Consider the following 24815-nt stretch of genomic DNA (forward strand, 5'->3'; position numbering starts at 1 on the left):
AGGGACAAATACCATATGTTCTCCCTGATCGGTGACAACTGACTCAACACCAAAAAGGAAACCTCCTGAAGTGAAATGGACACTATGAGAAATGGTGACTTGATCAGCATAGCCCTGACTGCTAATGGACAACTTAATACATTATCCCTCATAGTATTTTTTTTTGTCTGTTCTACTTAATATGACTGGTTTAATTCTGTAATTATCACACAGTTATTCTTAAGTGTTGAAAATTAACTGAAATGTGATCCCTGTTAAACATAAGAGTGGGAATAAGAGAGGGAAGAGATGTATAATTTGGGGCATGCTCGGGCTGACTTGCCCCAATTGGTAGAGTTGGAAACATACCAGGGGATTCCAATTCAATCCCATCAAGGTGGCATGTGCCAATGCCATCTCACTACTCCAAGTGATCAATTTCAGTTCACAATTGATCATAATGAAAGGACTAAGAGTCAAAGGGAGCACATAAACAAGTCTAGTATCTGCTAACACCAACCGATAGAATAAATAAAGGGGAGAGTGATCCAACATGGGAAGTGAGATACTCAGCAGACTCATAGAATGGCAGATGTCCTAAATAGCACTCTGGCCTCAGAATCAGCCCTAAAGGCACTCGGATCTGGCTGAAAAGCCCATGAGAGTATTTCAGGCATGGAAAGCCAAGACACTCTGGCAAAAGATCTCTGTGAGTGAGATCCCAGTGGAAAGAACAGGTCTTCAAAGAGGGAGGTGCCTTTCTCTGAAGGGAGGAGAGAACCTCCACTTTGACTATGACCATGTCTAAACAAGATAAGAGTCGGAGAACTCAAGGGGCTTCCATAGCCTTGGAAACTCATGACTGGTGCATAGGGAGATTACTGATGCCATAAACAGGAGTGTCAATTGGTAAAGTCAACAACAGGAGTCACTGTGCACTTACTCCTCATGTAGGATCTCTGTCCTTAACGTGCTGTACACTGAGGCTTAATGCTATAACGAGTACTCAAACAGTATATTTCACTTTGTGTTTCTATGGGGGTGAAAACGACTGAAATCTTTACTTAATGTACACTAAACTGATCTTCTGTAAAAAAAAAAATAGAAAGAAATTATCAATTCCCAACTTGACTCTCACTGGGATTAAACATGACAATAGGTCTGATCTGATTTCATCATCATTTAAAAAAAATCATCTATTATTTTTCACTTTATGTTTCTGTGTGGGAGCAAACTGTTGAAATCCTTACTTAAGGTATACTAAGCTGATCTTCTGTATATTAAGATAATCGAAAATGAATCTTGATGTGAATGGAAGGGGAGAGGGAGTGGGAAAGGGGAGGGTTGTGGGTGGGAGGGACGGTATGGGGGGGGAAGCCATTGTAACACATGAGTCGTACTTTGGAAATTTATATTCATTAAATAAAAGATAAAAAAAAAATACCTGAGGTATTTGTTTCTCAAACCCTCCAAATGAAGAAAATTATACATCCTAGTAAATAATAAAGGCATAATATTTTAAAGAATGGGCTAAGGAATGTTTTTAGTAAATTTTGTCTTGATTAAAATCATTTAAGAGTACAAGTTATACTATTTTGTATGTTCTAACAGTTAGGCATGATGTGATTCTTTATCTGTTTACTGGGACTCTTTAAAGGAGAAGAAACACACACACACACATCCTAACACACATACTCTCACACTCATACACACTCATATACACAGTCACTCATACTTACACACTTACACACACATACCCTCAGGCACACACTCATACATGCTCACCCATACTTACACAGTCACACATATATCACATGTATACTCTCACAGTCACAATACACACTCACTCATACACACACTCACCCATACACACACTCACTCATACTTAGTCACACACAAACAATTATACTATCTGATTCTAGTTAATTGGGCAGACTAGGATTAGTTATATTTCATCAAACATTCCAAAAAAACCTTTCCGAGGGAAATAAATTCATCTCTGGATGCCACTGGGCCTTGGAAATCATAGCTACACCTTCTGTTTCATTGTGGGCTGGCAGAAAATAACATACAGCTCCTTGTAGGAGCTCAGCTATTTTTCACTGTGAATTAGAACGCACTTATCCATTGTGTGAATTCTTTTTTTTTTTTTGACAGGCAGAGTGGACAGTGAGAGAGAGAGACATAGAGAGAAAGGTCTTCCTTTGCTGTTGGTTCACCCTCCAATGGCCACCATGGCTGGCGCGCTGTGGCCGATGCACCACACTGATCCAATGGCAGGAGCCAGATACTTCTCCTGGTCTCCCATGGGGTGCAGGGCCCAAGCACTTGGGCCATCCTCCACTGCACTCCTGGGCCATAGCAGAGAGCTGGCCTGGAAGAAGGGCTACCAGGACAGAATCCGGCTCCCCGACTGGGACTAGAACCCAGTGTGCTGGTGCTGCAAGGTGGAGGATTAGCCTAGTGAGCCGTGGCGCCGGCCCCATTGTGTGAATTCTAAACTTTTACATTTTAGACTTAGCTCCATTTTAAGAACAAACTTTTCCTATTTTTTAAAAAGTTTTCTAATTCTTCATTGTATTAAATGTATTATTTCCAAATACTAAGGCCTTAGGCTACAGTCCTCTCTTAAAGGTTCGAGTTTACAATTAATCATTGAATCCCTACAATATGCGGGCATTTATCTAAATTATTTACTTAATTTAACCATCTTCACATGAATTCTGGGTTAAAGGTCAGGAAATGAAGGAAGTAGGGTTGAATAAGCAGGTGAGTGGCAGAAGTTGTGCTCTTAACATCAGATGAATGTGGCTTCTTGGGTAACCAAGAGTCTGCTTGTGTGTCTTAGTTATCATAGCAATACTTAGTATCATAATTAAATAGAGGTATTTTCTAATTCTTCTGTTTTTAATTTCAAAGATTTATTTATTTGAAAGGCAGAGCTCTATAGAGAGGGAGAGAAACTAGAAAAAGGATCTTCCATCCACAGGTTCAATCCTTGAATGGCCACAATGGCCAGGGCTGAGCCAGGCTGAATCAACAAGCCCGATCTCCATCTGGGTCTCCCACATGGCGGCAGGGACCCAAGTTCTTGGCTCTTCTGCTTCCCAACAAGCTCCCTGCTAATTCTATTGGGAAAGTAGCAGAAGAATGCAGATGGAGTTCCTGGCTCTTGGCTTTGGTTGACCCAGCTCAAGACCTTTGTGGTCATTTGGGGAGTGAACCAGTGGGTGGAGGATCTCTCTCTCTGTCTGTCTCTCCCTCTCACTTTATCACTTGCTCTGCCTTTCAAATAAATAAATAATGCTTAAAAATGGAGAATCATTCTGTTCATACTTAGACCCGAAGCCTGCATGTTAAGAACTTACTAATTTCATATCTAAAATTGTCTTCTAGAGAGGATTTTGTCCATCTTATTATAATATCATATGATGAGTGGTTATATACAGTTCATGTTTTGTAAGGAGAAAATTTGACACATCTCCAATTAGGTCATCAGTTGTTTGAAGGCAGATTGGAAAACCAAGGAATGTGTTGCCCATGATGGAGGTGAGAGTATTTTACTGCTTCTGCTCTCCATTTGTCCCAAGACTAGCACAGCACTTGGGAAAGCAGTAACTCAGCCATGATGAATACAGTAAATCACATGATTACATATATTTGAATGAATGAGTTGGTACTAATTTTTTTCAGATCCGAAGAAGGAAATTGCAAGTCTGAAGTCAACAGCAAACCCAGGAAGGAAAGGACAGCATTTACCAAGAGCAAATCCAAGGACTAGAAGCAGAATTTGCCCATCACAACTATGTGACTAGACTGAGGAGATACAAGATAGCAGAGAATCTGGATCTCACCAAAAGACAGGTAAAGCTGGGCATTGCCAGGGATTGTTTTCATTGCTTTGATTCAATAACCCTCTTGTACCATTTTTTTTAATCTTTTATTTAATGAATATAAATTTCCAAAGTACGACTCATGGGTTACAATGGCTTCCCCCACATACCGTCCCTCCCACCCACAACCCTCCCCTTTCCCACTCCCTCTCCCCTTCCATTCACATCAAGATTCATTTTCGATTATCTTAATATACAGAAGATCAGCTTAGTATACCTTAAGTAAGGATTTCAACAGTTTGCTCCCACACAGAAACATAAAGTGAAAAATAATAGATGATTTTTTTAAATGATGATGAAATCAGATCAGACCTATTGTCATGTTTAATCCCAGTGAGAGTCAAGTTGGGAATTGATAATTTCTTCTTCTTCTTTTTTTTTTTTACAGAAGATCAGTTTAGTGTACATTAAGTAAAGATTTCAATCATTTGCACCCCCATAGAAACACAAAGTGAAATATACTGTTTGAGTACTCGTTATAGCATTAAGCCTCAGTGTCTTGTACCATTTTTAAAATATCCGAATCATTGTTCTTAATTATCAAAAGGAAGAAAGGTGTGCTATTTAATGATTAAGTATTTTTACCCAGCAAAATGAAAAAATTAAAAATTGGTGAGTGATTTTATGGGGGAAAAAACCCTACATTTATTGAGTTTAAAGAAGAATTCTGTGTTCTGCAATAACATTCTTTCTGTATTTGTTGGTGGTGGGGAGGTGTGTGTGAAAATATTTATTTGACATAATGATGGAATGTGGTGAGGAATTTTGTATCCTTTCAAAATCTCCTATTTGGCATGTTAGAAAGTCGACAACCCCTGAGTAGTTTCCTGTATTGGTCAGAATAGGGTATGTTATGTTGCGCTAACACATTAGCTTCCGAGCCTCAATGGCATGATACAAAAATGCTCATTTGCTCACTCTCCATACTGAGTCTCCTAAGTCCAGCTTCCAAATAAAAACTCCCAGCATGGAGGCTCTCTGGCATCTCCACTTATGATGTCATTGGGAACCGCAGAAGGTGAGAAGTCATTGCGAGTTCATGCACTGGCCCTTGAATGCTTGCATGGGCCATGACCCACATTAATGTTTCAGGTTCAGAAATCATCAAATGGTGCAACGTAAAGGAAATGATGGAATACAAGGGCACGTAGACCATTCATGAATATTTTTGTCCCATTACTCCAAATATTTTTGAAATTGTGCTGGTCTTGGTAATGCAAATTTCTGCTACAAACTCAGAGAATACTTTGGAATTATTAAAAATTTGTGGATCTCAAATAGTAAGACCTAAAGAGTACTATTACATTAATTTTGTATTAATTACTTCCTAGATCCCCTTCTTGAATTTTATTTGGATGACAAATGGTCTCCTCTTATGATGCTCCCAGCACACTCTTTGTAAGGGCTGTGACTTGCCCTGGGAGAATCTAACCGACTTACAGTTACCAGTTGTTCAGCTTTAGATAAACATTCCTGAAAGTCAAATGCAAAGATCTTTATGGACAGTGCAGTTATTATTGGCACTTGGAGGGCTGGACTCTCATTTCCTCTTTCACTGTACACACCTCCTCCAGGATCCCACTGGAACCAAGGAAATATCAACAGGGTGCAGACATTTGAATGCATATCTTAGGTGAGAAAACTGTTCATCTAATTTCTTAAATCATCTTTCCTCTGTTAATATTACATCTCAAGCCTGTTAGGTTACTTCTGGGTGGGGAAAATGCATACAGGAACACTTTCATGGGTTTTTATACATTGTCAGTTTGTGTTTTATTAATCATGACTAGTACCTAACTTATGGAGCATAACATTTCCTTCCTTTGAACTTCACAAAGTTCCATCTATAAGTGTACAGCTTCTGGCATGCAAGAAAACCTGTTCCAAAATCTATATCATCAGACAATAGTTTCACTATGTTTTAATTTCTAAAAAATTGTTTACTTAAAAATGTATATACTTATTTGAGAGGCAGAGAGAAAGAGAGGGGGCATTTGTTTTATTGTTTTTTAATTTCTAAAAAATTATTATTTATTTACTTATTTGAGAGCAGAGAGTGAGAGAGAGAGGGGATACAACTATTGCTTGCTCATACCCCAAGTGTACATGATGATCCTCGGCTGGGGGCTGAAGCTGGGAGCCAAGAATCCAATCCAGGTCTCCCCTGTGAGTAGTAAGGAAGTCGTTAACTGAGGCTACCACAGTGGCATCCCAGGATCTATGTTAGCAGGAATCTGGAGCCAGGAGCTGAGCTGAACCCAATATGGAATGCAACCAACCAACATCATAACTGCTAGACTAAAGCCTATCCTGTGTTTTGCTCTTGTTTAATTATTTTTTTAACTGGGAACAGGACAATAGGCAGGGAGAACCACAAATTTCTGTCATTATAGAGAGACAGTGAACTCCAGGAAAGCTAACTGTGTTTTATATAATACATGAAGGAAGTTGGAAATTGGAGTTTGCTTCCAGTGTATGTAATGATGGCTGTAATACTGAGCCTTCAGTGAAGAACAAAGTAGAAACTCTGTGTTTACTAACCTGGGGATCTTGGTTTTCCCCAGCTATCTAGGCTTTCAACAGAGGTTTCACTTTTGTCTGAGCGTAATTCCTTTTGAAAAGTAATTCTATAAGCCTGGTTTGAGAGGTTTTGAAGGTATTTGGATATTTTTTTTCCTAAATGACTTAACACTATTGAAAAATAATGATATGTAAATATGATATATCTACATATGTCACATACATGCACACACAACTTTATTTACTTCTTTGAAGTCCCTTTTCAATGCCATGATGTTAAGCCAATGCTGTATAACAAACCACTCTACACATTGCTGGATCTTAATGGATACCGAGCTGTAATTCACTCACAATCTTGTGCATCATATTTGGACTGGAATTACTTGGCCAGTTTTATTGCCAGCAGTACCTGGCTTCCTCATGAATCTGAACTTGGCTTGTGGGTTGACTATGAGCTGGCTGGGCCTCCACTAAAACAACGCATTTCTGTTGCGTGTGTTTCCATCTTCTACCAGGATAGGCTGGAATCCCAATCTTCAGGTGGTTGTAGAAGCATTTCTAGGAGCTCTGAGGGGGAAAGCTGCAACATGCAAGGTTTCTCAAGTTTTGCTTGAATCATATTGGCTAATTTAGTTTCATTGTCCAGAGAAAGTCATACAATCAAACTCAGTGTGGACAGGAGAAGGAGATTATGTCATTGCCAGACATTCCTAGAATAATCTAAGCATGGCCTTGGTGGAAAAAACAAACAGCAAAACACTTGAGTAATAATTATGTTTTCAAAGAACTGAACAGTTGATATTATGCAGATTATATTTATTCCACAAATATTTAGGTGCAGTTTTGCAAGATAACATGAAAAGGAGATGAATGTGTGTGGAATGTAAATTCCCAATTAAAAGTAAGTCCTCAGGGTTCCTCAGAAAGAATTGAATTGTTTTGCAGAACTCTGATTAGAATTCTGAGATTTGCCATTTAGAATTGTGTATTGTTAGGTAAGTAACAATCTTTTCAAGACACAACATGGAGATTAAAATTGCATGCTGTTTCTTTTCCTTAGAAGTCTATGTTATAATGCATATGAAAGAGTGTTTAGCATAAAGTACAAAACCTAACCATCAACCACAGGAGGAAAATCTTTGATATACATGTCAACTAATTATTTTATAATACAAATATACATTGAGCCAGGTATTAGATGTAAAATATTGTTACATTAAGCTAGAAAAGTAACTTCCTGAACACACAGAAGAGGCAAAAACTGAACTAGTAACAACACTGTGGTCAGCATTGAATGTCACAAGAGAAGAATGACAGGATCATATACGAATATGTTCCTGGTTTCATCAAATATAAATTTATTCTTATCCTTCTGCACCTGTACAGCATCTTCAGATTCTAAAGGCTTTATTTTTATTCTCTGGGCTGAATTTTACTGTTCTGAACTTATCAGAAGAAATATTGTAGGTTTGAACAATCAATTTTTCTATCATTAGTAACCCAAATATATATTTCTCCAAAATGCCTGGGTTTCATCCAGTAAAATATTTTCAATTTATTTTCTGAAGATTGGGCTCTTAAAGTTATAGACATAGAGTTATACACAGAATCCTACCTTCCTAAATTGGGAAGTTGCCTTTCCTAGTCAATTGGGGTTACCAGAGCAAAATCCCATAGACTTGGTAGTTTACAGACAGCATAAACTAGTTGCTCACAGCTGAAGACTGGGATCAAGGTTAAGACACCAGCAGAGTTCCTGTCTGGTGAGAGCCTGCTTCTTCCTGGACAGCAACCATCTCACATGGGTGAGAGGTTTGGCTGAGCTCTCTGGGGCCTGTTCTACAAGGCACCCAGCCCAATCACAAGTGCTCTGCCCACATGAGCTAATCACTCTCAAAAGTCCTTATTTTTTCAAAAATAATTTTTTGAAAGGCAGAGAGAGAGAGAGGGAGAGAGAGGGAGAGAGAGAAGTTGAGAGAGATAGGGTGATCTTCCATCTGCTGGTTCACTCTCCAAATGGTCACAACTGCCTCAGGCTGGTCCACACTGAAGCGAGGAGTCCAGGACTCCATTTAGGTCTCCTGTGTGGGTGGGTGGCAGAGCCCAAGAACTTGGGCCATCTTCTGCTGCTTTCCCAGGCCCTTCAGCAGGGAGCTGAATTGGAAGTAGAGCAGCTGGGATTTGAACTTGAGCTCATATGGGATGACAGTGTTGCAGGCAGATACTTAGCCCACTGCACCAGTGTGTGGGTCTCAGACCTCACTTTTAATGTGGTCACTTTCACAGACAGGATTCTAACATTTGGAGTTTGGAAGGTACAAATGTTCAAACTACAGTATAGCTATTCAATTACTTTAATTTTTCACTAATGCCATACATGCTTATCATGTAATCCTCATCTTGTTCTTGAGTGATACTGTTTTGCAGGATTTCCACATTTTAAATGCTCTAACTAAAAGGTGCAAGATCTCTCTCTCCCTCTCTTTGCTTCTCCATAACTCTGAGTTTCAAATAAATTAACAAATCTTTAAAAAATCTAACTACATATATGCATTCTCGTCATTTGCATTCTTCAATGCACACTTTGAAATACTGTGATTTAGTACAGGAACTTACACATACTCACAAAGGAATATTGTATCAAACCTCATACTGATCAATGTTTTCCTTCACTTAAATAGGATCCTTTAAATCTAACAAATGCTTGTCTTGACTTTGCCAAAGCTTTTCAAGATTGAAGTACAAAGAAATTCTATCCTGCAAATGGGAAAAACAGTAAGTGTTAACTCATCTAGCTCCATGGTAGGATTGTGTAAGAGAAACAATTTTCTCTTAAATGACAACTGACTTTAAAATCAAAACTAGTCTTTGACAGGTTTTCATACGTAAATTTATTGTGATTACCTATGAAACATCCATTTCTATAACTGATGTCATTTTTAGCTACCTCTACCTTATTTATTGAATGTATTTCATAATAAGCCTTATGCATGTCATCCTGAAGGCTTGCAATCCTTGGTTCTCATTTTAGAAAAAACCTAAGATGCATTAAATCCCTAAATATCTCTCAAATTTTCAGAATTCCATCTCTAAGAGTGGTTGTGAAATTTCTCAAAGAAGGCAGACTCTTAAATGGTGTCTTCTTCCCAATCCACCTGGTCAACCAGGAAGAAAACAAGAGGCTCATATTGAAAACCAGCTCCACTAAAAATGCTAACCTTAGAGCAAAGATGAGGTTCAAGTCTTTTAATTCTAAAGCTGTGTTGTTGAGCAGTTATCACTGCAGTCACTCTCCAGCTTCTAACTCAAAGCTTCCAGTTTATGACCTATCCTCCCACATGCCCAAGAGTCACAGCTAATAATCTTCAATTGGCAGGGCCACTTAGAATATTTTGAAGAGCCAGTTGGTCTAAAGATCCTCCTGTGCCAAGGCATTTTTAAGTCTGATGAGCTTATTCTGGCTTTTTTTCTTCATCCAGATAAGCTTGGAGAAGTCTCCTGCCAGATATCTGGTATCTGACATGGGGAAGAAAGAGAAAACAGCTGCATGGGAATTTAACAGGGAGTGGTAAAAAGGACATTTTTACAGAGTGAAGGCTGCCAAATGTAGAAGTAGTGGGAGATCCTGCCACTTCACAAAATCTTTTCCACAGTGCTAATCAAAGGTGCAATATTGTGGATTTTTAAAGCAGCTAAAATGAGTGGAATAAACATACTGAGAACTCAATACCTCTGCCAAGATAAATGGAAAATCCCCACCTTGTTGGATTATACTGCATTGGCGGTAATAAGAAGGATTATGTTTTGTTTGCTACTTGTAAATCATTCAGTGGCTCAATGCGAAGTATTTTCAACATAGCCATCCACTTTTTTTTTGGATGAGTATAAAAAAGGAAATAATTTTGTACACCACATAAAAATTTTGCACATTTTTAACAGAATTTTTTCCATTCTAGATTTATTTATGTAAATTACTATAAAAACACTTAGTTTAATTGATTTTGTTTCCGTGAGCCACCATATTGTCTGTTCAACTGTTCTGAGATGGTCTTTCTTACCAATGGTTTTATAATAGTGTTTCTTTCTTTGGATCAGTATTTAACACTTACCTGGAGTAAAAGTCAGTTGCTTCTTTTGTGTAGGTTCCACATACACAAAAAGTTTATGGTAAGTAAAAAAATAATTTAAGAAATAGTAACATTAAAGACAGATCTGGCTGGTGCCATGGCTCAGTAGGCTAATCCTCTGCCTAGCGGCGCCGGCACACCGGGTTCTAGTCCTGGTCAGGGCGCCGGACTCTGTCCCAGTTGCCCCTCTTCCGGGCCAGCTCTCTGCTGTGGCCAGGGAGTGCAGTGGAGGATGGCCCAAGTGCTTGGGCCCTGCAACCCATGGGAGACCAAGAGAAGCACCTGGCTCCTGCCTTTGGATCAGTGCGGTATGCCGGCCATGGCGGCCATTGGAGGATGAACCAAAGGCAAAAGGAAGACCTTTCTCTCTGTCTCTCTCTCACTGTCCACTCTGCCTGTAAAAAAAAAAAAAGCTATACAGCGACCAATATTTCAAACCTTCCATACACTGATTTTCAAAAATATTGCCTATATGAAGTAGAAGACTGAGAAATAAGTAATTGGTTCATAACCATAATATTCAAATTTGAAATGATAAAGACAAAAACTCTGAAAAATAAGGTCATATCCTAACTACTGCCCTTGAGAATGTTCTTTTTTCTTTAAAAGTGCTATTCTTAACCTGCATAGATAATAGAGAGGTAGATAGGTAGATGATAGACACACAGCTATAAAGTTTAAGAAATATTTCTGAGCACACACACAGACCTACATGTCTGTGTATATGTGTTCATATATATGTGTACATATACATTTAAAATGAGTTTTTTTTAAATAATTGAAATTTGTTGTACTTTTTGCTATCATGAGCATTCATCAATTTAGTACAATGAAAGGACAACATCATCGAAGACAGCATTGTCTAAGAATTTTCCATACTTGCTCCTGAATTTCTTCAATAAGCAGTTAAAACATTAATTTGCACTTAATCAACAAGTCAGCAGTTACATTCTGATGGCTATTGTGGATCACAGCCAAATGTCATGGTTTATGTGTGATGCTACAGAAGGAGCTTTGGCTGTGAGAGTACACTTCCTGCACTTCTTTTCACACTAGCCTTGCATGCATTTTTTTATTTCATGAGAAAATTCTAGAAAGTTTGAAAAGCCAGTGAAAGTTTTGTGTTGACATCTTTAATTTCAACAAGGGTTGCTCTAAAAGGTAATGAACTCAGGCCAAAGAGAACTATTTCTGGAGACTTTGTCTATAAAAGACTGTGCTATTTGATCTCCAAATTCCCATAACTTACAAAAAACTCAGAGATGCATTCAATTTAAAGTAAATGTTATACTTTAAATCATTTTATCATTCCCAATTATTATGCATAATATATACTTTTTAGTTGTTTGCTTCCTTCCAGTTATTGAAATTACTGACTGTTTTGGGGAAAGGAATCAATGTGTACTCATACAATAGTAATGATAATCTTTGTGAATTCTTATAATGATTTTAGATATAAGGGAGTAGTCTCTAAATTAGCAAATGAATGATCAGTGAGAGCTCACATATATGCTGATAACAACCAGAACATATCAGTATTAATTCAATTAGATTCAACCATAATAAGTTGATAATGTCCTATGGTTCTTTACTCATAAATTTGGTGAGATTCACTGTTTTAACTGAATACGTTAGATAGATATGCCTGAGATAGTGGAGAAAGCAGAAGTTGTTAATTATAATAATGTATATTGATAGTGATGTTTCTAATTGTTTTTTTAACTTTTATTTAATGAATATAAATTTCCAAAGTACAGAATATTGATTACAATGGTTTCCCCCCCAATAACATCCCTCCAACCCACAACCCTCCCCTTATTCACTCCCTCTCCCCTTCCATTCACATCAAGATTCATTTTCGATTCTCTTTATATACAGAGATCAGTTTAACATACATTAAGTGAAGATTTCAACAGTTTGCTCCCACACAGAAACATAAAGTGAAAAATACTGTTTGAGTACTAGTTATAGCATTAAATCTCAATGTACAGCACACTAAGGACAAAGATCCTACATGAGGAGTAAGTGCACAGTGACTCCTGTTGATGACTTAACAAATTGACACTCTTGTTTATGGCCTCAGTAATCACCCTAGGCTCTTGTCATAAGCTACCAAGGCTATGGAAGCCCCCTGAGTGCACTGACTCTGATCATATTTAGACAAGGCCATGGTCAAAGTGGAAGTTCTCTCCTCCCTTCAGAGAAAGGTACCTCCTTCTTCAATGACCTATTCTTTCCACTGGGATCTCACTCGTGGAGATCTTTCATTTAGGTTTTTTTCCCCCAGAGTGTCTTGGCTTTCCATGCCTGAAATACTCTCATGGGCATTTCAGCCAGATCCGAATGCCTTAAGGGCTGATTATGAGGCCAGAGTGCTGTTTAGGACATCTGCCATTCTATGGGTCTGCTGTGTATCTCACTTCCCATGTTGGATCATTCTCTCCCTTTTTTATTCTATCAGCTAGTATTTGCAGACACTATTCTTGTTTATGTGATCCCTTTGGTTCTTAGTCCTATCATTACGATCAATTGTGAACAGAAATTGATCACTGGGACTAGTGAGATGGCATTGGTATATGCCACCTCGATGGGATTGAATTCGAATCCCCTGGTATGTTTCTAACTCTACTGTTTGAGGTAAGTCAGCTTGAGCATGTCCCGAATTGCACATCTCTTCCCTCTCTTATTCCCACTCATATTTAACAGCAAACACTTTTCAGTTAAGTTTCAGCACTTAAGAAGAATTGTGTATTGATTACAGTATTCAACCAAAAGTATTAAGTAGAACAAACAAAAAAAATACTAAGAGGGATAACATATTAAGCTGCTCATCAACAGTCAGGGTGAGGGCTCATCAAGTCACTGTTTCTCATAGTGTTCATTTCACTTTAACAGGTTTCCTTTTTGGTGCTCAGTTAGTTGTCACCTATCAAGGAGAACAAGTGGCATTTGTCCCTTTGGGATTGGCTTATTTCACTCAACATAATGTTTTCCAAATTCCTAACAGGGATCACTTTTCAGTTAAAATTTAAACACCTAAGAATAATTGTGTGTTAATTACAGAGTCCAACCAATGGTACTAGAACAAAAAAAATACTAAAATGGATAAAGTATTACATTGTACATCAACCATCAGGACAAGAGCTGATCAAGTCACTGTTTCTCATAGTGTCCATTTCACTTCAACAAATTTCCCCTTTGGTGCTCAGTTAGTTGTCACCAATCAGGGAGAACATATGGTATTTGTCCCTTTGGGACTGGCTTAATTCACTCAGCAGGATGTTTTCTAAATTCCTCCATCTTGTTGCAAATGACTGGGTTTCGTTATTTTTGAATGCTGTATAGATTTCTATAGAGTACATGTCCCATAATTTCTTTATCCAGTCTACTGTTGATGGGCATTTGGGTTGGTTCCAGGTCTTAGCTATTGTGAATTGAGCTGCAATAAACATTAGGGTGCAGACCGCTTTTTTGTTTGCCAATTTAAAATCCTTTGGGTAAATTCCAAGGAGTGGGATGGCTGGGTTGAACGGTAGGGTTATCTTCAGGTTTCTGAGGAATCTCCAGACTGACTTCCATAGTGGCTTGACCAGTTTGCATTCCCACCAACAGTGGGTTAGTGTCCCTTTTTCCCCACATCCTCTCCAGCATCTATTGTTGGTAGATTTCTGAATGTAAGCCATTGTAACTGGGGTGAGGTGGAACCTCATTGTGGTTTTGATTTGCATTTCCCTGATTGCTAGCGACCTTGAACATTTTTTCATGTGTCTGTTGGCCATTTGGATTTCCTCTTTTGAAAAATGTCTATTGAGGTCCTTGGCCCATCTCTTAAGTGGGTTGTTTGTTTTGATGTTGTGGAGTTTCTTGATTTCTTTGTAGATTCTGGTTATCAACCCTTTATCAGTTGCATAGTTTGCAAATATATTTTCCCATTCTGTCGGTTGTCTCTTCACTTTCCTGACTGTTTCTTTGGCAGTACAGAAACTTCTCAATTTGATGCAATATCAAATGTTAATTTTGGCTTTGACTGCCTGTGCTTCTGGGGTGTTTTCCAAGAAGTCATTGCCGGTACCTATATCTTGCAGGGTTTTTCAAATGCTCTCTAATAATTTGATGGTGTCAGGTCATAGATTTAAGTCTTTAATCCATGTTGAGTGGATTTTTGTGTAAGGTGAATGGTAGGAGTCTTGCTTCATGATTCTGCACGTGGAAATCCAATTTTCCCAGCACCATTTATTGAATAGACTGTCCTTACTCCAGGGATTGGTTTTGGATCCTTGATCAAATATGAGTTGGCTGTATATGTTTGGATTGATTTCTGGTGTTTCAATTCTGTTCCATTGATCTATCCATCTGTTTCTGTACCAGTACCATGCTGTTTTGATTACAACTGCCCTGTAGTATGTCCTGAAATCTGGTATTGTGATGCCTCCTGCTTTGTTTTTTTTGTACAAGATTGCTTTAGCTATTCGAGGTCTCCTGTGTCTCCATATAAATTTCAGCATCATTTTTTCTAGATCTGAGAAGAAGGTCTTCGGTATCTTGATTGGTATTGCATTGAATCTGTAAATTGCTTTTGGGAGAATGGACATTTTGATGATATTGATTCTTCCAATCCATGAGCATGGAAGATTTTTCCATTTCTTGGTATCCTCTTCTATTTCTTTCTTTAAGGTTTTGTAATTTTCATCGTAGAGATCTTTAACGTCCTTGGTTAAGTTTATTGCAAGGTATCTGATTGTTTTTGTGGCTATTGTGAATGAGATTGATCTTAGAAGTTCTTCCTCAGCCATGGCATTGTCTGTGTATACAAAGGCTGTTGATTTTTGTGCATTGATTTTATACCCTGCTACTTTGCCAAAATCTTCTATGAATTCCAATAATCTCTTAGTAGAGTTCTTTGGTTCCCCTAAATAAAGAATCATATCATCTGCAAAGAGGGATAGTTTGAGTTCTTCCTTCCCAATTTGTATCCCTTTAATTTCTTTTTCTTGTCTAATAGCTCTGGCTAGAACCTCCAGAACTATATTGAATAGCAGTGGTGAGAGTGGGCATCCCTGTCTGGTACCAGATCTCAGTGGAAATGCTTCCAACTTTTCCCCCTTCAATAGGGTGTTGGCTGTGGGTTTTTCATAGATTGCTTTGATTGTATTGAGGAATGTTCCTTCCAAACCCAGTTTGCTTAGAGTTTTCATCATGAACGGGTGTTGTATTTTATCAAATGCTTTCTCGGCGTTTTCTAGATCCTTGAGATGCGTTGAAAGCTCATCTATTTGGTGCCTTTCCAATTTCTTGATGTAGGCACCTATTGATAGAAACTTTCCTCTTAACACTGCTTTTGCTGTATCCCATAAGTTTTGGTATGTTGTGCTGTTATCCTCATTTACTTCCAGAAAATTTTTGATTTCTCTTTTAATTTCTTCTATGACCCATTGTTCATTCAGGAGCATGTTGTTCAATCTCCATGTGTTTGCGTATGCTCTAGGGATTCCTGAGTTGCTAATTTCCAACTTCATTCCTTTATGGTATGAGAAGCTGCATGGTATGATTCTAATTCTTTTGAATTTGCTGAGACTTGCTTTATGGCCTAGTATGTGGTCAATCCTAGAGAAGGTTCCATGTACTGCTGAGAAGAATGTAAAATCTTTAGCTGTAGGATTGAAAGTTCTGTATATATCTGTTAGATCCATTTGGGCTATAGTGTCATTTAAATCTACTGTATCCTTGTTGATCTTCTGTCCTATTGATCTGTCTATTTCTGAGAGTGGAGTATTGAAGTCCCCCAGTACTATTGTATTGGGGTCTAAGTCTCCCTTTAAGTCCCTTAACAAATCTTTTAGATAAACTGGTGCCCTGTAGTTAGGTGCATATACATTGATAATTATTATATCTTCCTGTTGAATTGATCCCTTACTCATTATATAGTGTCCCTCTTTGTCACTCTTAACAGTTTTTGTGGTAAAGTTTATGTTGTCCAATATTAAGATGGCTATGCCTGCTCTTTTTTCATTTCTGTTGGTATGGTATATCTTTTTCCAGCCTTTCACTTTCAGTCTGTTTGGATCTTTGTTGGAAAGATGTGTTTCTTGTAAGCAGCAAATAGTTGGGTTTTGTTCCTTAACCCAATCAGCCAATCGGTGTCTTTTAACTGGACAGTTCAGGCCATTAACGTCCAATGTGACTAATGATAAGTGGTAACTTTGCCCTGCCATTTGTCAAATTTAAGTTCTAATATATGCTTTGAATTCCATGTGATCTTTTGCTGTGAGCTTTCCTTCCTTTACCTTCTTTCATATTGATGACCGTGTTTCTGTGTTTCTGTGTGTAACACATCTTTAAGCATCTTTTGCAGGGCTGGACGAGTGGCGACAAATTCTTTCAATTTCTGTTTGCTATGAAAAGTCTTTATTTCACCTTCATTCACAAATGATAGCTTTGCAGGATATAATATTCTGGGCTGGCAGTTGTTCTCTCTTAGTACCTGGGCTATATCTCGCCATTCCCTCCTAGCTTGTAGGGTTTCTGATGAGAAGTCAGCTGTGAGTCTGATTGGAGATCCTCTGAGAGTAATCTGACGTTTCTCTCTTGCACATTTTAGGATCTTTTCTTTATGTTTCACTGTGGAGAGTTTAATTACAATGTGTCGTGGTGAGGATCTCTTTTGGTCGTGTTTATTAGGGGTTCTGTGAGCTTCCTGTACTAGGATTTCTCTGTCCTTCTCCAAACCTGGGAAATTTTCTGCTAATATCTCACTAAAAAAGCCTTCTAATCCTTTCTCCCTCTCCATGCCTTCAGGAACTCCTAGAACCCGAATGTTGGTTTTTTTAATAGTATCCTGCAGATTCCTGACAATATGTTTTAGATTTCTAATTTCCTCTTCTTTTCTTTGGTCTGACTGTATCCCTTCCTGTTCTCTGTCTTCTAAATCCGATATTCTCTCTTCTGCTTCCCCCATTCTGTTTGTAAGGCTCTCTATTGTGTTTTTCATTTGATCTATTGAATTCTTCACTTCAGTCACTATCACAGTTTCCTGTTGTACTAGTTGTTTCATTTCATTTTGATTCCTCCTTAATATTTCATTTTCACGAGAGAGATTTTCTATCTTGTCCATTAAGGATTTCTGTAGTTCAAGAATTTGTTTTTGAGAACTTCTTAATGTTCTTATCAATTTTTTGAGATCTGCTTCTTGCATGTCTTCTATGTCATCATCTTCATAATCTTGAATTGGGGTGTCTTTTTCATTTGGGGCCGTCATGGTGACTTCCTTGTTTCTATTATCTCAGTTTTTGCGTTTGTTATTTGGCATATTGGAGATATTTGGTTTCTTCACTGTGGTGCTTTTTCTTGTTATACTATGACTCTAGATTAAGTGGACTGTCTGTTTTTGATGGAGCCTTAGAGGCTTGAGATGGGTGTGGCCTGAGAGCTCTGTTTGTTGTGCCAAAGGTGACACTCCCAGGTTAGGTGTGGTAGATCTCTCTCTCTTTTTTTTTTTTGATTCAAAAGGGAAGTAATTCCACACAGCTGAATGAAGTTGGAGGTAGTTAGCAGGCAAATGATATACCCACAGGAGCCAGAGAGTGGAAGCTCTTTCCCAAGGACCACACAGGGAATCTGTTCTGCCCTCAGGGTGGGCTCAAATTCTCCTTCAGTCTCCCACTGGGTTGCCAAAGTTACGGAATTGTAGCATCTCTGGAGAGTACTCACGTGAATTCTGTGAGTTCTTTCCCCCACCGTCTCTTTTTTCACAGTCTCAGTTCAGTAGCACCACAAATTTACTAGGTCCTAATCTCCTGTTAATTTGCCCCGCCCAGAGTCAGGTTTTTCTGCTAGGCTCAGGGCCGGTGCAGACCTGAGGTCGCTCTGCTTATGACGTATGTCCAAGATGGCGCCTGCTCTTTGTCTTGCTCGCCCTTGAGAGGTGAGCGGAGAGAGAGAAACCCATGTCCGTACCAGTCACCTTTTTTTTCTCTCTCTCTCTCTTCCAGTTAGCCTGGTGAACTTTCCCCCCCTGGGGGTCATTCCCTCTAGTCTCCTCTCTCTGCTTGCCTGCCGGTGTCTCGGGCTATTGAGGTTCGGCTCACCTCGTGTTCCAGTGCTGGTGTGTTGAGTCTGCCGCTGGTGTCCCGAACTGTGGGCTCCCACACTCTCCACGCAGGTCTGCTGTGAATCACGCATTCTGGAAGAGTTTCTTCTGCTGTTTCCTCCCCTACTCTTCCTTGAATCTCCAGTATCTCCACTCTTATTAAACTGTCTCTCCCCGGACTATCAGTGTGCTCCCTTCCCATTCCGCCATCTTGCCTCCTCAGCTCTCTAATTGCTTTTAAACATCAATGAGAGATTAGGCAAGATGATAAGAGAAAAAAAAGCTGTCATTCTAGTTGGTCTTGTTAGTTTGAAAAAGACAGAAATGTGGATTAATGGTATAACTAGTACTCAAACAGTACTTTATACTTTGTGTTTCTGTGTGGGTGCAAACTGTTGAAATCTGAACTTAATACATACTAAATTGATCTTCTGCATATAAAGATAATTGAAAATGAATCTTGATTTGAATGGAATGGGAGAGGGAGTGGGAGATGGGAGGGTTGCAGGTGGGAGGGAAGTTATGAGGGGAAAAAGCCACTGTAATCCATAAGCTGTACTTTGGAAATTTATATTTATTAAAGTTAAAAAAAGAAAAAGACAGAAATAAAGTAATTGCTTTGAATACACAGATTTCATATCTTCAGTTAATACCAGCTAGAATTTTATAACAAAGTAAAGGAAAAAAACAAGTAACTTAGTTTTGATATTTTCACTCAATTTGCTAAAGTCACATATAAATGATATTTCACTTTGAATAACTAAAAGCAGTATGTATTTTTTCACCTTGTATGGAAATGTGGTTATTCGAAGTAGCATGTTTCCATTGTAATTAAATGTTAATGAAATAAGTAATTTTCATTGAACTTCATCAGGTAAGAAGAAATTATTAGCATTTATTATGGCTGTGACATTTCAAAAAGATCAAGTTAAAAGGAATGAAACTTCTAGCAACTTTGCTCATCACATGAATTATTACTTTGGTTCATTTTTTTGGAAAGAAGAATGAGATTTCATAAGATTGGTTTTAATAATATCAAGAGATTAACATTTCTTACATCAAATTTTATTTGTCACAAGAGTTATTTATTGTTCAACATGTTATTTATCCATGGCTCACAATAGCTGTTGAGTATTCAGTTTTCTTAAAAACATGTGGAAGGAGGCATTTGGTGTAGAGATTAAGACTGCTTGGGACACCTGCAATCTCAAATTAAAGTGACTGGGTTGAAGTCCTACCTCCATTCCTGATTCCAGTGTCCTGGTTAATGCACATCCTGGGAGGCAGCAGGTGAAATCTCAAGTTGTTGAGTCTCTGCCACACATTTGGGATATATGACTGAATTCTTTGTTCCTGGTTCAACCTGTCCCAGCCTCGGCAGTAGCTAGCATTTGGAGAGTGATCCACTGTGTGGGAGATCCCTCTTTGTTGCCCTCTCCATATGTGTGTGTTTGAAATAAATAAAGATGCAAAAAAAAGTGGGATAGTAAAACTTGTATGACTACATCAAAGAGCCTGTTTTACAAGATTGATTTGTAAAGGGGAAAAACAAGTTTCAGACCTGAAAACTATCGAGACAGAAAAATGATTCATCTATCACCAGCTTTGTGCTAAAATCAATGATAAAGGCAAGAGGCAGCCCAATAAATAGGGTTTCAATTGTTAGTCATGCAATGTATTCTGTCCCTATACTCCTTCCATCAAGCACCCCCAACCTCAACGCACAGCTGCAGATCTGCAGAGCAGAGTTCACTGGTGGCTTGGAACTAGCTGAGGGACCCCACTGGCAGGCAGACATTTGTCTATCCTTGCAGGCAGGAGAAGTGGAGAGACTTTCTTTTCTTTCTTTTTCATTCTTACCTTAAAGCATCCTTGGTTCGAATTCTTCACTTCAACTCCCCACTTTGCCGCTGAACTACTTGGTTAAGTCTGTAGGGCCTGTTGACATTGGGTTGTCTACATTAACTGCCAGAGCCACTTTAATCACTGGGATAGGATTAAATCTGAAAATTGTATTTGTACAATGATTCTTTCCATGTTTTCACATCTTTATGATGTGAATAAATATTTGTTAGACAGTGTCTACAGTGTTTCAAGTGCCCAGACAAAAATGGAAGCAGTTGGAACATTAAATCTAAAAATTCCAGATGTGTAGAGATATCTGGATATGTCACTGAAATTTTCAGATTTCATCCAGATGTTTGGTGTTACGGTTGTTTCTACAAAAGTCATACATTTATGGTACAATATAAATATGGATTATGACATTATATAGATTCAGCTTCCCATTAACCTAATTCACTGTGGCCACCTTAGGAAATTATGAGACACTATAGATTCATATATAATTTGTTTTCTTCTCTAATGTAAAGCCTAGGAGACCAGATATTATACACATTAAATGCAAATGTTCAAAGTGCCTGGATTCCAATAACACCTCCACTTCCTATACAACTTCCTGCTAATGCTCACCCTGGGAAGCATCAGTTGATGGCTGAATTACTTGGGTCCCTACCACCCAGGTGGGAGACCCAGGTGGAGTTCTTGGCTCTTGACTATGGTATGGCCCACTCCTGGCTCCTGTGGTTATGGGGAGTGAACCAAGAGATGGAAGATAATCTCTTTCACTCTCACTGTCTCATTCTGCCTTTCAAATGAATAAAAACAAATAATTTTTAAAAATTAAATGGTAAAATGTCATATGATGAGAAAGAAAATGAACGGACATACTTTCTTTTAAATACAAAGTGGTATTCCTAAAATCCGCACCTTCTTCTTAGAATTTTCTTACGTGAAATTGCACATGACAGATGGATGCTGGTATTACAGAATTACTGTACCTCCTCTCCTAGAGAAGAACATCAGTATGGATTTCAATAACTCTATTCCTCTCATTTTTTGTTTCCTGTCAAGATTATTTTGCATGAACATTTCAGTCTTGGTGACAGTGATTATGATGATGACTTATGTGTTTTTTTTTTTCCCAATCTGGAATGGTCAATGGAGAAACTATCCTATGGAGAATCTTGAAAGCCTCATTATTCCAATATCAGAAATATGAAAATTGAGACAGAGAAAAGTGTGGTTTTCCCAAATTCACACAAAAACTCAGAAGTGAAGCCAAGAGTAGTACCCAGCTCATGTGCAACAGATCTAATGCAACCTGCACTGTCAAGCTCACACGGTGATTAGGTTGAGTAGTGTAATTACCTAAAGTACAGGGCAGGAAAATAGCGCCCCATTTACCAACCCAGTCACAGCAAGTGGAGGAATTACGTGAATGAGCGTCACCATATGGATGGTGCTCACGCATTTCACAATCCTGTACTTTACTTTCTTATCCTGAATGCTCTAAAATCAGGAGTTTGAGATAGAATTCAAATAAAAAAACCAAACCCCAATTCTGGAGCCAGATAAAGACGTAGGTGTTTAAATCCTGGTGTTAGATTAAATCCTGGGGTTAGAGTTTCCATCTGTGTCATGTTCATGTAAACTTTACCTCAATTGTCTCAGTTGTCATTTACAACATAGAAATACTGTTCACAACATGAGGGGAAAGTGTATTAGAAATAAAGCACAGGTAGCACATATGCTGTAACATGATGCATGTAGTGATCCTTATGATTAGTAAGCAGAAATAATGTCAGTTCTCATCAAATATTTTTTAATGATTTATTTTATATATGAAAGGCAGAGAGTTACAGAGAGGCAGAGGCAGAGAGAGAAAGAGGGAGAGAGAGACTGAGAGAGAGAGAGAGAGAGAGGTCTTCCATCCGCTATTTCACTCCCCAAATGGCAGCAATGGCCAGAGCTGAGCCAATCTGAAGCCAGGAGTCTGGATCTTCTTCTGGGTCTCCCATATGGGTGCAGGGCCCAACAACTTGGGCCATCTTCCACTGCTTTCTCAGGCCATAGCAGAGAGCTGAATTGTAAGTGGAGTGACCAGGACTTGAACTGGCACCCATGTGGGATGTTGGCACTTCAGGTGGTGGCTTTACATGCTATGCCATAGTGCTGGCCCCTCACCACTGAACTTTAAATCAAATTTTTACTATATTGTATTATTTTTGTCAAATGGACTAGTGTATAGATAGGTAATAAATGAGACATGATGTTAATTGAGCCCAGCAGTGAAAGCAGTGACAATCCCTAGTTAAGAATCATCTCAATTTCAATATTTAATTGTGTAAATGTCTAAGGAATTTATACTAACTTTTATGAATCATGTGATTTGAAGGTTGCAGATATAAATATGTCTTTGGAAATTTGAGTTATTTCTCATCACATTCCCATTGGCACTGTGTATTCACAGAAATTGAGATTATTTCAAATATAAAAATGCAGAGGCCAGCGCCGCAGCTCAGTAGGCTAATCCTCCACCTATCGGCGCTGGCACACCGGGTTCTAGTTCCGGTCGGGGTGCCGGATTCTGTCCTGGTTGCCCCTCTTCCAGGCCAGCTCTCTGCTGTGGCCCAGGAATGCAGTGGAAGATGGCCCAAGTCCTTGGGCCATGCACCCCATGGGAGACCAGGAGAAGCACCTGGCTCCTGGCTTCGGATCAGTGCAGTGCACCGGCTGGCCATGGCAGCCATTGGAGGGTGAACCAACGGCAAATGAAGACCTTTCTCTCTCTCTCTCTGTCCAATCTGCCTGTCCAAAAAAAAAATAAATAAATAAAAAAAAGAAAATGCAGAACATTCAAAATATATTTGGTGTAGGAGAATGAAATATATTTGGTGGTGAAGCAGACCTGTCCCTATCAGATACAAAGATCTGGTACAAAATTACAGCAAGAATGAAAATATGATGTTCTCACAGGTAAAAACTGACCCAGGGACAGAACAGAGTAGAGCAGAAAGCTGTGCATACGAGAGGCCTTCAAAAGCTCATGGATGGGGCCAGTGCTGTTGTGCAGGGCACTGAGCCTCTGTTTGTAACACCAGCATCCCATGTGGAGCACCAGCCTGAATTCTGGCTGCTCTGCTTCAGATTCAACTCCCTTCTAATGCACCTGGGAGAGCAGCAGACAATGCCCTGAGTACTTACTCCCTGCCACCCACATGGGAGACCCAGACATGGTTGTGGGCTCATCTGACTGGGGGAGTGAACCAACAGATGGAAGATTTTTCTTTCTCTGGTTCTCTTTCTGTCTCCATTAGCATAACTTTCAAATAAATAAAATAAATCTTGAAAAAAAAAACCCTCAGAAACCTCTTGGAACACAAGAAGTTATCATTTAATTCCATTTTCTGTGAGCTTTTTGAAGCCACTTTCTACATGGAAGCTTTATTGATGATGGAATTGAAACAGTGATCACTGAGAAAATGGTGACTTTTGTAAAAAGCTACCTAGAACAACTTGTTCTTTTTAAATATTTATTTATTTATTTGAAAGTTACACAGAGAGAGGGGAGGCAGAGAGAGAGCGAAAGAGGTCTTCCATCCACTGGTTCACTTCCCAGTTGACTGCAATGGCTGGAGCTGTATTGATTCGAAGCCAGGAGCCAGGAGCTTCTTCCCAATCTTCTCCATGGGTACAGGGGCCCAAGGACTTGGGCCATCTTCTGCTTTTGCAGGCCACAGCGGAGAGCTGGATCAAAAGTGGAGCAGCCAGGTCTCGAACTGGCACCATATGGGATGCTGGTGCTTAAGGCCAGGGTGTTAACCCGCTGCACCACAGCACCGGCCCCAAGAACAACTTGTTATTCATACAGAATAAATCGAAGCATTTGCTTTCCTCTACATACTAAAATCAATACTTCCTGGTTTGACAGGTTCAATTTGAAATGCAAACCTTAAACCCTTGGAAGATGTAGAATACATTTGTGGCCTCAGCAGAGAGTATGCTTCAATAGCTCTAACCATTAAAGAAACAGTGTGTAAATATAAATACATTAAGAGCTTCTGATCATCAACAAATACTCCAAGAAAAGGGGAGGGCGCAAACAGAGAAGATAGTAGCTTCCATACAACTGAAGGCATTAAATTAGGACTCAGACATTTTAAAGTCCATAAAGAGTAAGATTAATTTTAAAAAGAATTCATACCAGATACAGGGAGGTATTTCATAGAAGCACTACAGTGGGCCATTATTTTTTTAAAAAACAAAGTTAATTTATCTATGAGAAATGAGAGAGAGAGGCCTTCCATACATCGACTCACTCCCCAAATGGCAGCACTTCCCAGGTGCAGCAGCAGGGAGTGAATTGGA

Source organism: Oryctolagus cuniculus, chromosome 19, assembly GCF_051225735.1.
Source record: "Oryctolagus cuniculus isolate XC-2025 breed Fujian yellow rabbit chromosome 19, ASM5122573v1, whole genome shotgun sequence".
NCBI classification, from domain to species: Eukaryota; Metazoa; Chordata; class Mammalia; order Lagomorpha; family Leporidae; genus Oryctolagus; species Oryctolagus cuniculus.